The sequence below is a fragment of the Myotis davidii genome, unplaced genomic scaffold, assembly GCF_000327345.1.
Source record: "Myotis davidii unplaced genomic scaffold, ASM32734v1 scaffold515, whole genome shotgun sequence".
Lineage (NCBI taxonomy): Eukaryota > Metazoa > Chordata > Mammalia > Chiroptera > Vespertilionidae > Myotis > Myotis davidii.
In genome coordinates, this window is record NW_006286242.1 from 817987 (window position 1) to 834591 (window position 16605).

The 16605-nt window shown below is 40.7% G+C and overlaps 1 protein-coding gene across 2 annotated transcripts in view; it reads right to left on the reverse strand.

Annotated features, from left to right (window-relative positions):
• ZNF438 (zinc finger protein 438) overlaps positions 1-16304 on the reverse strand; it is a 223529-nt gene extending 207225 nt beyond the window's left edge. The window contains exons 1-2 of one of the 2 annotated variants that reach the window (XM_015559934.1): positions 15851-16304; positions 13910-14104 (exon numbers count right to left, since the gene is read on the reverse strand). The gene's annotated coding sequence lies outside the window, so the exon portion shown is untranslated. The remainder of the gene's footprint in view (positions 1-13909; positions 14105-15850) is intronic. The other variant, XM_006757527.2, reaches the window with a different exon arrangement.
• Between the last annotated feature and the right edge of the window lie 301 nt (positions 16305-16605).

The window sequence follows — 16605 nt, forward strand, 5'->3', positions numbered from 1 at the left end:
TGGGGGGAAGAAACTGTAATAATCTGAACAATAAAGATTTAAGTTAAAAAAAAGTTTCGCCGAAACCGGTTTGGCTCAGTGGATAGAGCGTCAGCCTGCGGACTGAAAGGTCCTAGGTTCGATTCCAGTCAAGGGCATGTACCTTGGTTGCAGGCACATCCCCAGTGGGGAGTGTGCAGGAAGCAGCTGATCCATGTCTCTCTCTCTCATCGATATTTCTGACTCTCTATCTCTCTCCCTTCCTCTCTGTAAAAAATCAATAAAATATATTTAAAACAAAAAAAGTTTCAACTAAGAAAAATACTAAGAACAAGTCTAACCTTCTGTTTGTTTCCTGCTTACATCATTGCCATCCATATTAACTAAGATATAGGCTACTCTGCTGTAACAAAACCAAGAATATTGTGACTCAAACAAATGGGAATTTATTTCTCGCTAATGCAATAGTCCAGGGGTAGACAAGTGGTCCCAGAAAGATGGAGAGCTCTCCTCAGTCCAGAGACTAAGGTTCCTTCTTTCTTGTCCCACCAATACCCGGGGGGCACTGCCCATGTCTGGATGATAGAAGCTGGCTCACCAATACCTCATTCACGAGCATGAAAGAAAAAGAATATGACAAGCAGATTTTTAAATTTTTATTTATTAATGGATTTGAGAGAGAGGAGAGAGGGAATTGCCAAATAAATTGAGCAATGATTTTCTACATCCTGACAACTTCTCTTTTTGTTAAAAAAAATGAGGAAGGAAAGAGAGAGAGAAATTGATTTGTTGTTCCACTTATCTAGTCATTTGTTGGTTGATTCTTATATGTCCCATAACTGGAGATTGAGCCTGCAACCTTGGCATATCAGGACAGTGCTCTAACCAAGTGAGCTACCTGGTCAGGGCCAAACAAGCAGATTTTTAATATAAATATGGTAAGTTGCTCACATCACTTCTACTCCCATCCACTTGCCCAAACTTAGACAAGTAGCCTCACCTAGCTACAAGGAGCCTAAGAAATACAGTTTCTAATGTAGGTGCTAGGTGCCTCACTAAATATCAGAGGTGGAAGTGCAACCTTCCTATTCTGGAGCAGTCATCTCCTTTCTAAAGAAATAATTCTAAAGGCTCATCCAGTTACTGAATTCAGCTCAAAGTCTATGATCTCTGGGTGATGCACAATCTCTTCAACAGATACTGATTTGGCTCCATCCCAGTCCAGTGACCTTTGCTCTCCACCACTACCATAGTACCCAATGCACATTAGAATGCAAATAAGATGAATGCAACTAAGTCTTCTATTCTGAAAAGAAAATAGTGACAATTATATACTCTTACCAATGATGAAATACTGCTGGACAGGAATGGCAAAGACTCCCTGCTATACCAGCAAAGCAAGTCCCTTGGTTAAACTTATTTCTGTTCTCTGGGTGGATCTCTTTCTCGGGGGTGGGGTGGGAGGGGGGGGGGGGGACTAGCTGCTCCGGGCGGAGGCCCTCGGTCGTCAATGTGTCTGTTGGGCCTGGCTTTGCCTCTGGAAGGTTCTATTTTTCCATTATCCTTTCTGTCTATATATGAAGTGGATATGGGAGAATATGTGCTCCAAAGAGGCAACAAAAAGATGATATAAACTTGGGGATCAAGGATTGCTTTAGAATTCACTGTTAAACCACCACAGGCTTTTCAAGGAAAACTTGTAGCATCTTTGACAACATAATACTCTCAAAAATTCAGTATGTATGTTTGCCTTCAGTCAGTGCCATATGAAAGTAACCACAACTGAAGATTTAGTCTGGTCATAGCTAATAAGCTTGTCACTTCTCCTCTTGTATTTGCTGGCCTCTGTGGTAGAGCCCTCTCTCTCTCTCTCTCTCTCTCTCTCTCTCTCTCTCTCACTCTCTCTCTCCTACTTGAGGTCTCATTCATAATGGGAGGATTTACCATCAAATGCCATTTACATAAGGGCATGCCATGTGACTTTAAATGGTCCTTCCTAAATAACACATGCCACTTCCAAGCAGCTGGTTCTGCCCTATCTCTTTTTCCCTCTTCCACAGAATGTCCCCCAAAAGTCTATTTTTTCAGCTTAGAGTAAGAGAGGATGTGGAACAGAGTCATAGGCATGTCATGAATAAGAAATAAACCTGTTGTTGTAGGGAACTGAAACTGTATTTGTAACTGGAGCTTTATCTAGCTTAATTGACTGGTTCAGGTGAGAAGGCAAATCCTTAATTTGATCCTTGGCTGGACTGGCTTCCACTGTCTGGCCAAGAAAATCTAATGGGAGGTTCTGAGAATGAATCTTACCTCTTGTTGTTTCAGATACAGAAGCAATTTTTTTCAACCCTGCAATACCCATATTACTATTCAACCTGATGCCTAATTCAGAGCACAGGCTTAAGCAGAGGGAATAATATCCTTTAACAAAATGATATTCCCTTCCAACTCTCACTACAAACTGCTAACCATCTCTTCCTATTTAGGGGACTACATTCTGCAAGTACAGTTCTCCCTTGCTTAACAAGTATGAAATTCAGCTTTGTTTCAGCTATATGTGAGCAGTGGTCTCTTCCCTCAGTAATACATAAATATTATGGTTACCTGGATATTAGCATTTTTCTTCATGGAGGTGTGAACCAACACAGAATATTAATATTAGGGGGCCCAAAATGTAGACAAGAGTTCATTAGGAAAGTCCGATTTACCCATGTTCACATCCAGATGAGGTTTGAACATTTGAACTTTCACACTTGCCTTAGAACTACATCCTAGAACTTGTCCTGCCTTGTTTCCATGTAAATGCTTACCTCAGAGTTTCATTATCTGGATCTCACCAATCTCTCTGAACTAGTCATCACACCATGTTAGGCAGCCAACAGGAAATGTTTCTTTTGTTCCAGCTTGTGGTTTTTGCCTTTATAAACCCTGCCTTTATTAAGTTCTCTCCAGACCTTAATCAAAGTTGTTATCTGAATTGTGTCTCTTGGATTACAATTGTACCTTCAAATAAAGGCTTTTTATTCTTTATTATAGCCTAGGCATTTTTGGTTGACAAAGATAAAAAACAATTTTGTTACAATAATTAAGTTTTATAGAAACTTGGGAATCTTCAACTTTTAAGCCTAATTATAATCCTTTTGCCCAATCCCATTGCACTAATAAAGGTGTCTTCTTCCTTCTCCTCTTAATCCAAGACCCACAATTTCATACTACCAATGGTCCAAATATATATAGACAATGGAAGTATTATATTGAAACATTAAAATTTCCAACTACATCAAGAATTGAAATGATCAAGTATCTTCAAACAAAATGATAATTGATCAAATATTTAAGTAGATATTCTTTTTTATCTAATGAAAATGACAGTGTGGCTTAATTTTGTAAGATCTAAAAATCTAAATTCTAAATCTTATCTCTGAAATTGATTTACCCGGGTAAATTGATAGTCTCTACTTAAAACTTCCAATCTAGAAAATAAGTGACAATTACCAGTTCCTACCATCTTACAAAAATGATGTACTCACTTATAGTAAGACTAGAGGCCTGGTGCACGAAATTCGTGCGGGGGCGGGGGGGTCCCTCAGGCCAGCCTATACCCTCTCTAATCTGGGACCCCTCGGGGGATGTCCAACTGCCGGTTTAACAGGCAGACGGACATCCCTCTCACAATCCGGGACTGCTGGCTTCCAACTGCTCACCTGCCAGCCAGCCTGATCACCCCCTAACCACTCCCCTGCCAGCCTGATCGACGCCTAACTGCTCCCCTGCCAGCCTGATTGCCCCCAACTGCCCTACCCTGCCATCCTGGTTGCCCCTAATTGCGCTCCCCTGCAGGCCTGGTTGCCCCTCACTGCCCTCCCCTGCTGGCCTGATCGCCCACAACTGCCTTCCCCTGCCGGCCATCTTGTGACCACATGGGGATGGCCATCTTGTGCGAAGGTGTGTAGTCAATTTGCATATTACCTCTTTATTATATAGGATGAACTCTAAATGTTTCAGGAAGGAAATTAAAAATCTTTCATTTTGTTATGTTATCATTTTGTTTGTTGTTAAAATCAAGTCAGTCTGAGGTTAATATCAGTACGAATACAAAGAGAAGCAGGCTTTAAATTTACATAAAAATGGCCAAAGAGAATAATATGAATTCTAATTAGAAAATCAGAATAAATTGGAGTCCTATCCCAAATATAAATCTATCAAACTGGCAGAATGAATGATGCTGGATGGGATGCCTCACCCAAGTATGTATACTCAAATACAGCCAAGAGCCATCTCTTTGGACTATGTTTGGACTTAGTGTTCTCAAAAAATAAATTTGAAATAGCAGATAGTGTTATCTTACAGTTTATCAAAACTCAGTGAAGTTGCCACTCAAGTATAATCACAGTAATATTACACACACTGAATTACCAATTAATTCAAATGACAACATGAAGAAGGTACTGAAGGAAACCAGACTGTCTCCCTAAAATATATCATTTTGACATATTATTTGAATTAAAAGTACTTAAGAAATAGCAAGTACAAGGACACTGACTCTCCTTTTCTTCCTGAAAGCAAGACACTAAACTCCCATGTCAAAGGTACCCTCACTCTATCAGGAGGAAGGAAGATATTATCACCAGAGACAGATAATTGAGAAGAGAATCTGTACAAACAAATCTTGTTAAACTAACCCATATCTTCCTAGTTATTTCTTCACCACATACTATCTCTAGCCCAAACCCCTTTTTCTTTTTAATTCTTCAAATTTATTATTTCTTTGTCTAAAATATATAAACATTTCCTGCTCTGATTACTTCTTTGGGAATTCATTCTTTTGTGAAGGCTACCATGTACATGTAAAAGTTTAATAAAATGCGTGCTCTTCTCCTGTTAATCTCTCTTATATCAGTTTAATTCTTAGGCCCAGCCAGCAACCCAATGAAGGTACAGAAGTTTCCCTTCCCTACAATGTCAAGAGATCTACTTAGTTAGGTTAGGCAGATTTGGCGAATTTATCCAGAAACTGTCAAATTTATCTATTAAGTAGAGAAGATTAACTGGAGAAGCAGCATAGGCTTAGAGAAAACAGTCAAAACTACATTAGGAATGGGGTGACCCTGAGTAAGTTACTTAATATCTTTGCATCAGTTTCCTCATCTATAAAATAGGGATAATAACCCCATTTCATAGGACTGTCAGGAAGACTAAATAAGATAGCAGTAACTGTTAACTGTACAAATCTTCAAAGCACCAAGATATCTGAAAGCTAGATTTGCTTTTGTCACATAATCATACATATGGCAAGTCACTTAATCTAAGTTTCCTCATCTGTCAAACAGTGAGGATAATGCATGCCCTATACATTTAGGACAATCACATATGAAAATTAATGTGAAAAGTACTTTTGAAATATATAAACAACAGTGTACTGTGATATCATTAATTCAATATGTACAAAAATGCAGGGGATTCAGTCTAACAAACCTGTTGGAACCCAAGCTTATATAATATCCAAATTAATTTAATTTTAGTAAGAAAAAATGTATAATTATAAACAAACAAAAAACTAAACACATTGGCAACCAAAATATTCAAGGCTTTTAGCTACAAGAATTATTTTTCATGCAATAAATGAACCAAATTGGCTCAGCTCTCCAACAAACAAAAAGCAGTTCTACTTATCTTTTATTCAAGTCAGGTGTTGGCTAGTACAACCACCGCCTCAATTTCAAAAGAGGGGTGGTTATACATTGCAAGATTTCTCAATATTAGCAGTATTTACATTTTGAACTAGATAAATTTTTGCTGTTGTGGTTATCCTGTGCATTGTAGGATATTTAGGAGACTTCCTGGACCCCCAACAAGTAGATGCCAGGAGCAGTGCCCCCCCCCACACACACACACACAGTTTTAACAACCAAAATTGTGGCCAGTCATTGCCAAATGTCCCCAGGGTGAGGAGGGTGAGGGGACAAAATCATCCCCAGTTGAGATCCTCTGAGCTAAAATCATAGTAATATTCCAATATTTATCTCACATTTCTCTCTATATATTGATAGCTTAGAATGCAGCTTGACCCTAGCAGTTTTGCTATATAAAAAATAAGTAAAGAATGCTGCTTGTAGAGTAGTAAAATCTTAAGAATTATAGGCATAGTAGGGAATTATGGTTAAATTATCACTTCCATCAACATGTTGTTTTTGCTTAATGCTCTCTAAGAATTTTCTTCTTGAATATTCTTTTGGGGAAAACAACTTGGTTAACATGTCATTAAAGTTTAGTCTCCAGAAAATGGGACTTTGGAAACTCAGGGATTTAATTTCACAGAAACAAAAATTACTTGTTCTCCTGTGCAAGTCTCAGCAGTCCACACCTGGGAGACCTTCTCCCCTTCATTAACAGATGGTGACCCATCTGGGACAAAAACACCTGGAGAAGAAATAAAGAAGTATCCCTCCCTGCCATTTTCCTAAAGCTCCGAAAGCTCACCCGCAGCCTCCGGACCTATAGGACTCCAAGGGCAAAACAACAGAAGAAAAAGAAGTAACTGGCATGGATCATGACGAGAAATAAAATTTAACTTCCCTCTAACTGGGACTTCTATAATTCATCTCTCCCCCACCCCCCATACTGATTCTTGTATGTATAGCTCACTTCCCTTTTTCTGTCTTCTGCTGCGTTGGATGCTGGTTCAAACCCAAACCCAGGACTGGCTTCCTGAGTGTGGGGTGTCCAGCCATGGCCCTCAACTGGGGCAGGGCTAAGGCTGCAGCAGCCACTGCCCACACCTAACAAACACTGGGGTGGGTGCACCTGCACTCCCTCTGCACCATTGTTATGGGCAAAAGGGAAATGCATGCACACTGAATGCCGATTTCCTGAATTCTGTGTCTGGTATGGAAGACGTGGGATACGCCCCTGCTCCTTTTCCTATTCACAGCGGATGCATGCTCAGCCCAGCACTCAGGGGCTTCCTCCTTCATGGTGCCTGGCAGAGCTGTGTGCAGCCTGAGCACTGAGATTCACTCTCCTCTGGCAACTCCTCACCTCCATTCTGACAGCTTATTCAGTGTCCCTGAAACCATATATCCCTGGTGCTGAAACCGCCTGGGGTGGGGGTTGGGGGGAAAGGACGACAGGGGATGCTTAAAACTAAGGGCCCCGCAGCTCTCACTTACCTCTGCCTCCAGTTTCCCCTTCTGCCTCTCACTGCCCTTTCCCCAGCAGACTGGGCTCAGACCTTCAGAAGGCTGCTTGGGAATGTCCCCTTCCCCAGCAGCCTGGCACTACCCTCCCCCAACCCACTCCCACCCCACCATCCCCTGCCACGGAGGAGAAGAGGGCACGCCGATTAGGAGCTCCATTGGAGGAAGTCATGTTGCTTGAGGGCAAAAATATATTTTAACTTTTGTTACAAACACAACTATTGTGTTTCTGACTTCATGAAAACATTACTACTTGTCACTAATACTCCTTTCACAAATATGACAGAAAAAAAGTCTCAAGTGTACAAATACTCAAATAAAAAAACAAAACAACTTTGTTACCTAATCTTGAAAACAGACTACAAACAGAATTGAACCCCAGGGCCTGGGTGTTAAATCTCCATTCAGACAAATTAACAGAAAACACTCCCCCTTTCTTAGGGGAAATTGTCTCACACAGTCAAGCCTCTTAAGAGACCAAGACTGCCAGAAGTATGAGAGACAACAACAAATTACTAGCCCAACTATTAAAGGCCAATTTTTTAAAAACAGAATTTTTCTACTTCAAATAATAGACAATAGACATCTCTTATACATACAGACACAAGAATGAATGCCTACAATAAAGTCAAAGGCCATCAGAATCTCTCATATGAAATTAAAGACCCCACACCTGGAAAACTGTAACTATTTGGGGGAAAGTCTCTGTCTCATGTGCAAAGGGACTTTAGACTATGGTTAAATGTGAATACACCAGTCAGCTTAAACAAAATGAATGGGTAATGGGAATGGCATGAGGGGCAAGGGGTCACAGGCCACTACAAATTCTGGTCTATGATAGAAAACTAGGAAATATAAAATACATTCATGCCTCCCTCAGCTATAAAATCTCCCTCTCAAGAGGACGAAAGAAAAAAATTTTTAGGTTTTTATTCTCTCCAACGTCAACTGTAATACAATCTCCATTCACAGTGTGCCAAGAGTCCCTAGTCTGGCAAGGAATTTTATTCTGGGTTTTTCATGGAAAAGACTGTCTGCCTTTAACGTACTAATATTTGGTCTCCAAAAGAACTCTTATCTAAGACATCTATTGAAATATAGATTCTGAGAAATAAATCTTATCTAACTCAAACTATCTGAGCCGATCAGTTTAATTCATTTCACCTGTGATTTACTAAATCTGTGAATTTCACTATATAATACTTGTCTCCCTGGAAGTATGCCTCTTAAAGTATCAATAGATATGTCAATAAAAAGCCCATGTTTCTAAAAATTATGAAATATGTTTGCCAATCTAGGAAATAGTAATTGCTTACTTTTAGCATTTTCTCCCTAACTAATTCCTCCAGAATTTGGCAATTCTTAATAAGTCATGGCAATATGTTTCTTTGCATAAATTCAATGAAACCAGTCTTCACCTGTGGTCTTTTTAACGAGGACTTTGACTGGAATGCCATGTTTAAGAAAGACAAGCCAGGACTCTGAATGTCACCAAAAAGCCTTAAGACACTGAGACTGACTTTCCAAAGCCGATCAAAAGCCCATTGCAGAAATGGCCCACCAACGTGCTTAGTCATGTGGTTCATGACAATCTCCAACTAAAGAACAACAATTGTTTTCCTAAAAAATGGCAAAAAGGAAACCTCAAGACATCTTTGAAGACCTCAAGGACTTGAGGACTACCCAAACTTACAAGTATTACAGGCAAAGCCTGATAACAACTGGCTTGGCTTCTCTGCCCTAAGGGACTGACTATAATTCAATCTAAAAATTCCTTATGAAAGATTCCAGTAAAACAGATTTTTAAAAGCTTTTATAATCTATTTAATCAATTACTATTGTTGTTGTGTTTATGCAACTAATCAGGCCAAACTATAATTGAACTTAATACAGTCTCTTTAAAAATAAGGATAGCCCTGACCTGTTTGGCTCAGTGGATAGAGCGTCAGCCTGCAGACTGAAGGGTCCCAGGTTCGATTCTGGTCAGGTGCATGTACCTTGGCTGCGGGCATATCCCCAGTGGGGCGTGTGCAGGAGGCAGCTGATCGATGTTTCTTGCTCATCGATGTTTCTAACTCTCTATCCCTCTCCCTTCCTCTCTGTAAAATATCAATAAAATATATTTTTTAAAATAAGGATAATCTTAGAAAAAAATCATGTCAATAAAAACCACAATGCTCAATTATAAATACTGGACTCCAATACAATGAACTGGCTTCAAAGTTTTGCTTTTAAAACTGTGTCTATATATTCCATACAGATCTCGACAACTAATAACATCATAAGAGATATTCTTAAAATGAAAAAATCTTATCAAATTGTCATTGCTTGATTTCATTCCAAGAAAAGCCTTATATCTAAAAGTCTTCTCAACTGTTTTATATTTTACTGTATGTATTAACCTTGTGTTTTATGTTTTTCCTTCTATTTTCATAGAATATATGCTTATGTCCTTATTTACCTGATTATTACCAATATAAGCCTCACTTTAAAAGCCATCTGTATCACCATGTCCTAAAATAAGACTAAATGGTTTGGACTTACGGTTGAGTCAATAAAATATGGACAGTCTATCGACTTCACTTAAAACTGCTTTCCCTTTTCTCCCAAATGGTTCAGACAAACAGGTCCCACAATTTCTCACGGGAGAAATCTTAGAATATTTCCCTTAGCTTAATTTAAGTTAAATATAATAAACAAAAAAACAGACAAATGTGATACCTGAGAGAAGCCACTCTTCCATCCTAATCTAAAACACTGTAAAATTAATTCTTCCCTCTACCACATAGGTTTTGACCTCTCACCAGTCCTTTAGTTGCTATAAATCTCCTCACCTTTGAATTACGCCTTTTAACCTTCTTGCCAAGTTAGTCATTTCTAGAATACAACAAGGATGCCAGCTTGTCCAATGCATCATCCTCTAAACATGGCCTATTCCACTTCCCAGAGACATCAAACTTAGACTTTGCAAAATCCCTTACCTTCACAAATACTCCTTTCCCTTTTGCTCCCTCTTCCTCTACCAGATAGGGGAGCATCTCTAAGCCCTGGAATAGACAGGTCTATAACCTTTGACGGCCTAAAACAGTTACAAAAAAATAAAGACCTTCAGCCATTTACCCTTGTAATATTGCAAGGCTTAAGTTCTCTAAAGGGGGAATTGATACCACTGTACTTAACTAGTTATTAATAATAGGAAAGGAGCAAAGAGGGAAGGCCAGACATTAAACACATGCCATTTGGGCAGCTTCACTAGGAAGCTGCAATTCTGCACTCCCCAAGGAACCACTGGCCAATTCCCTGAAAAAAAAAAAAAAAACACAACGACAAAAAACAACAGGGACAGGGATCCAACAAAAGTAAGATTGATGCATGTTCAGTAAAGCTGGAGTGACATAGGGAAGGTACTTGTCTGTCATTCAAACCCAGGGACAGAAATTATTGGCCAGAATGGGCATGGCCACTGCAAGTTCATGAAAGTTTGGGAATACATGATTTCCTAAACAAAGGAGCTGTCTCTCTTGTTGCTCCTGTGCTCTTGGCTTCACCCGCATTTCCTCCATAACCATGTGGCACTGTAGTCCACACATGCAATGGACTGATGGACTGCAGCAGGGAACACAAACTAGCTAGCCTGATGCTGAATTGGACTCTATTCCAATATGGAAAGGAAACTCTGGACACTGACTGATTTAAGATCTACTGAACTCCAGCTACAATAAAAGAAACCACAAGAAGTGGAATTTTAAAAATTATATTTAGTGACACTACATAGCATCATTGATATAGATGCATGGTTTTCTTAAGAAACAATTTCCATATATTTATATTTGTTCTCTTAACATGAGGTAGTAGTTTTTAAATTTGTTTATGTAATATGAATTTTCAAAGGAACTTTTATTTTATAAGTTATTTTTCCTATTTCATAAGATGCTATATTTCTTATGGTTCAGTGTTAGAAAGAGTGGCTTCTGTTGTCTTCCAATAGGAGGGCTTACCATCACTCCTGCTCTGCTGGGAGCTATCTGAAACAACAAAATAACCATCAATCTGCCCTCACAGAGCCTGAACTTACAAAGTGACAAAGCCTGAGAAATCAACAGGCCGTTTAAGATTAAATTCTACTTTATACCATATCTAATATTCTTAAGGAAGCTAAATACTATTGTGGTATAAAGAAATGCTAATCAACCCTAGCAGGTTTGGCTCAGTGGATACAGCATTGGCCTGGGGACTGAAGGGTCTGGGCTCCATTCAGGTCAAAGGCACATACCTGGGTTGCGGGCTGAATCCCCAGTAGGGGGTGAGCAGAAGGCAGCCGATGAATGATTCTCTCTCATCATTGATGTTTCTATCTCTCTCTCCCTCTCCCTTCCTCTCTGAAATCAATAAAAATATATTTTAAAAAAATGCTAATCATTTCAATTCCATTAAATTTACGGAAGCTACAATAGCGGATTTAAAATGTTGTAAACTGCAAAATGAGATGGCACATCATCTCTACAATATATTTGTGGAAGGTTCCTGTTTAGAATTACTGGTGGCCCTAACCGGTTTTGCTCAGTGGATAGAGCGTCGGCCTGCGGACTGAAAGGTCCCAGGTTTGATTCCAGTCAAGGGCATATACCTTGGTTGCAGGCACATCCCCAATAGGGGGTATGCAGGAGGCAGCTGACCAATGTTTCCCGCTCATCGATGTTTCTCTATCCCTCTCCCTTCTTCTCTGTAAAAAAAATCAATAAAATATATATTTTTTTTAAAAAGAATTACTGATAGATTTGTTTATTCAGATCAATACTCCCACTGGAAGCAAAAAAGCTAAACAAAATATAATTTTATATACTGTAATAAAAAACTCTGAATTTAACCATAAAATCTATAATAGTGCAGTTTTACCTAATCTTTTAACAGCTCAAATTTGAAATACTCATGTTAGGAAGTAATAAAATTGTGATAAATGAATTGAGATATAGTATACCCTGAAAGAAAATTACAGAAATAAGATTCTTATTTTGTGTGTGTATTGTTCTAGTTTCTACATTTTATAATGTTCACATATAAGATATTTAAAGAGATGATCATCAGAGGAATCAACTTTATTTCATTATGTGGAACTTTGGAGTGAAAGACTGAAACTGGTGGAAACCTGACTAAATACTTCACACAGCCCCTCCATCACCCTCTATTATGCAAGCTGCAGCTTTTCAAGCCGACTCCCTTATTTCACTAGTGAGCCCTGTCAACACTGAGGTAATAGGACTGGAAAAAACTCATCAATCCACAATGATATTTAAATATCAGAATATATTTCATTTTTTAAAAATTTTATCACTGCCAAATAAAATTAATGCAAATACAGTAATATGTGCAAGATTTTGAGGAATTCTTTTTTGTTAAAAAGCGCTGGGAGAGTCTCAAATTCGTCCTGCAATTGCTTAGGCATTCTTTTGCTTCTTTGAACCCTTCATGCCCCATCTCTTAAGTAAATAGGGCGGAGGTGGCTACAGAAGGCCAGAATGAACTAATCAGCATGCATTTATGCAGTTAGTCTATTCTAGCTTTATTCCCACAGGTTTTTCATCATACTAAGTTCCTCCAGGAAAAATGCTGTTGTATTCATCTCTAACCTCCAAAATTTATCCAAATGTCCTGCATATAAAGTCATCCCTAAAGTCTACATGGCAGGCATTAGATCAGGGACTAGAAGTAGAGAAGTGAAAGAGGTATGTATCTCACCCTCATGGAACCTCATGGAAGGGGAATATTGAATATTGGCTGCATGAACAGAATCAAGTAATTAGTAACCAGTTAGCACAGCCCCGTTGCCTATGTTCTTTTTGCCTATTGCCAACCAAGACTTAGATGAGAAACAACAGAGTCTTTCCCTTCAGGAATATAAATGTGTGTCTCCAGCCCTGATCATTCTCCTGAGTTCTATATTCATATACCCAAATGCCTACTCAACATATTAACATGGAGGTAGTTACAGAAATTAACTGCATGGACTCTGAAGACAGACTGCTTGGGTTTGAATCCCAGCTCCATCACTCAAAAGCTGGGTGACTTTCAGCAAGTGACTTTTAACCCCTCTGAGCCTGTTTACTCATTTGTAAAATGGAGACATACAACTGTTATAATAATTAAATGAACTGATATGTAAAAATGCTTAAAACCCTGCCTACTACACAGTGTATGCTTACACAGTGCTTACTATTATTATTAGCAGCACCAGTACTAATGTTACTAGGCATCTGAAACTTGTCCAAAACAGAAATCATGATTTCCTTCTCAAACCCCTTTCTCCCTTCTCAATAAACAGCATTACCTTCCAGTTGTTCCAGCCTAAAACCTAAAAGTTTTAGGTTTTAGAGAAACCCACATTATTAAGTCCACACCAGCAGCTCTACCTTCAAAAGTATATCATGAATTTGACTACTTCTTACCATCTCTACCAACTACCTCCCCTAGCCCAAGACACCACCAGGTACAGCAATAGTCTCCTATCTTCCCATTTTTAAGACTCCCCATTCCATGACCCTTCAATTAATATTCTACCTAATAAAACAGAAATCAGATGCTATTACTTTAATGCAAACCTTCCAAAGGTTTTCCACCACTCTTAGAATAACATCTTTACCTCATCACAGCCTACAAAGGCCCCACAGTCTGCCTGGCCCTCCAACATCATCTGCCATCACTTGCCCCTTTCCTTGTTGTTTTCTCAACACTGTTACCTTGCAATGCCTTGGCACCTCAGGCTTGCTTCCACCTCTGAGCATTGTTCCATTGTTGTTCCTACTGTGAGGCAGTATTGTTGACTGGAGCATGGACTGTGAGGTCAGATTGCCCAAATTCAAATACTGTCTCCATCACATTTCAGCTGTGCAACCTTGAGCAAATTCTTAATCTTTCTGTGTCAGTTTCCTCATCTATAAAAATGGGAATGAGTACTTACTTCATAAGGTTGTTGTAATAATTTAATTTTGTGTTTATAAGAGTGCCTCACATATAAGCTGTACATAAGTGTTTACTGCTGTTATTATTCCTCCCCGAAATGTTACTACCTCGGGCTCTTCTTTCACTTCAATTGACTCAGCTGTCACCACCTTTGAAAGGCCTTCCCTGATAGACCTTAAAATAACCTGTCCTGTTCTCCCACTGTCTGTTTTTCTCTTATCTTCCTTTATATCACTTTATGTGTCACTATTTGAAATAATATTATGTACTTACTCTTTGTTGCCTATTTCCCCATGGAACATGAGCTCCACTAGGTTGGAGATTATGTCTTGTTTGCTGCTCTAGTTCTAGTTGTGACTTAGAACCTGACTTTGAATGCACACATCTCTTATTTCTCTTTTCCAGGCTTGGGGACCAATGAAAATTTCTTAATAGCAATAACAAAATTCATGACCTCATTTGATCCTTGAAAAAGCAACAGCAGATATGCCATCATTTCCCATCTTAGAAAAGAAAATTCCAAGTTTGGGTGACCTGTCTTTAGACGCAGAGCTAATAACTGATAGAACAAATGTAAGGATCCCTGCTTTCTAAGCCTCCTCAAACCAAGATGAAAGGAAATTACACCCTTGAAACTGAATTTACAGAAATGTGACCTTTCACTCTCCTGAAGTGTGTACATGGTACATACTTTTGAGTATGGTACAAACTCATTAATACTGTACTAACACTTGGCAAGCCAAAAAATTCAAGGAGTCAGATATAATGGTGGTATATTCTAAGTTTACACAGCAAAGCCCCTAAAACTCACAGTATATCTGTACTGAGCATAAAGTACTAGTTTCAACACTCTAAAAGCTTTCTCTGAAAAACCCAATGGGGGCTTCGTAATTGTCCAGATCATTGTGATAATGGTACCAGTTATTTCTTGATCCGTATTCCACCAAATTCAATGATGAAGTTCAGACCACATCCCAGGCTCAAATGTTGTCTGGGATCAGATTAGCGAGGGGGACAAGGTGAGGAGGCAGAATTGTAAAAAAGGTCACTATCTACAAGACCTTTGTCAAATACCCATTGGCCAGTACATTCTCAGAATAACCAATTGTCTTCATAAGCTTTCTTCCAGCAAGCTTAGGTGTTTGTATTACCTCACGTGCTCTCACAATTCCTATTATTGTGGGAATGACAACTAGGAAGGCCAGACTCTGCTTCAACGCCATTTTACACAAAAAGAAAACTGAGGCAGCAAGTGGGTATCTTTACAAATTGTCTTAGGCGATTTGGTAACTCCTGGGGTCGCAAAGGAAGCCTGGATATGGAATCTCTGAAGGAAACTTCTAACCCAGACTTAGCAATGTCAAACTCCTGGGCTGAAGGGAATCAAAGTCCCTCGGACAATGAAGAAAAAGGAGGACTCTCCTATTTGGACCTTCCCCCTGGGATGACCTCGCTCCCAGGCTCTGAAGGCCCTATAGACACCAGGAGAAAAGGCGGGGGCCCATTGCAGCGGAGTGCGGCCTCGCCGCAGGCACTCCCGGCCCTCCCACCACAGAGGGCGCGCTCCCGCCCAGGCAGCACTTGTCCCTTAGCCAGGTTCGGCGGCTCTCCGGTCGCACCAGGATCTAACAACCCAGAGCCACTACCAACACCAGGAAGACGAGCAGCAGGGAGAGCCCCGCAGGCCCGGGGAGCTGCAGGAATCCTCCGAAACTTACAGTTTTCTTACAGCGTGCGCGTCACGGCGAGGTGACGTCACGGGACCCAGCGTTCGGGAAGGTCAACCCGCAGGTCACAGGACCACACGGGTCCCCCGGCTCCGCCCCCAGAGAGCCCAGCGAGAGACACGCCCCTTTCCTCAGGGCCCCGCCCCTGTCTTGGAGCTCTGGGCGCGGGCGCAGGCGCAGACGGGTTGCAAGGCCGCCTGCTGGGGGTGCTTCGCGCGTTCGGGGGCCGGGATGGGGCCGCTCGGGAGAGCTGCGTTCCAAGCGTGTGACCCGCAGCTGGACATCAATAGAAGGGGGCGAAGACCTCCGGGGGCACAGCAAACCAGCTGTTAGGGAGGGGGTTGGGCAGTTCCCCGGAGTTGTGAGGCAGATTTTCCACAGACACTGCTGTCTTTTCCTCACGTGTTCGTTAAAAGTTCTCCACGTGTGGGAACAGCCGTGTGCTCTCCGCCGGGTGCCTGCGGGTTCTCGCGGAGAGGTGTCAGGTCTCCCATGGGCCCGCCCCGGCCCCGCCCAGCCCCGCCCGCCCCGGGCTTTGCTCCAACCGGCCACGCCCGGACTAGGCCTGCCCCGCAGTCAGCCCTGCAGGCTCCTCTCCCGGCTGCGGCGGGGTCCAGCTCCCTCGCCCTGTCTCCTTTTCATCTCTAGCCTATCCCTGAGACATTTTAGTCTCTCCCCCTACTACCGGATTCCCCGTGTCGGCTTATGTCTATTACATTTAATAGAAGTTGATCCGTGTAAACAAA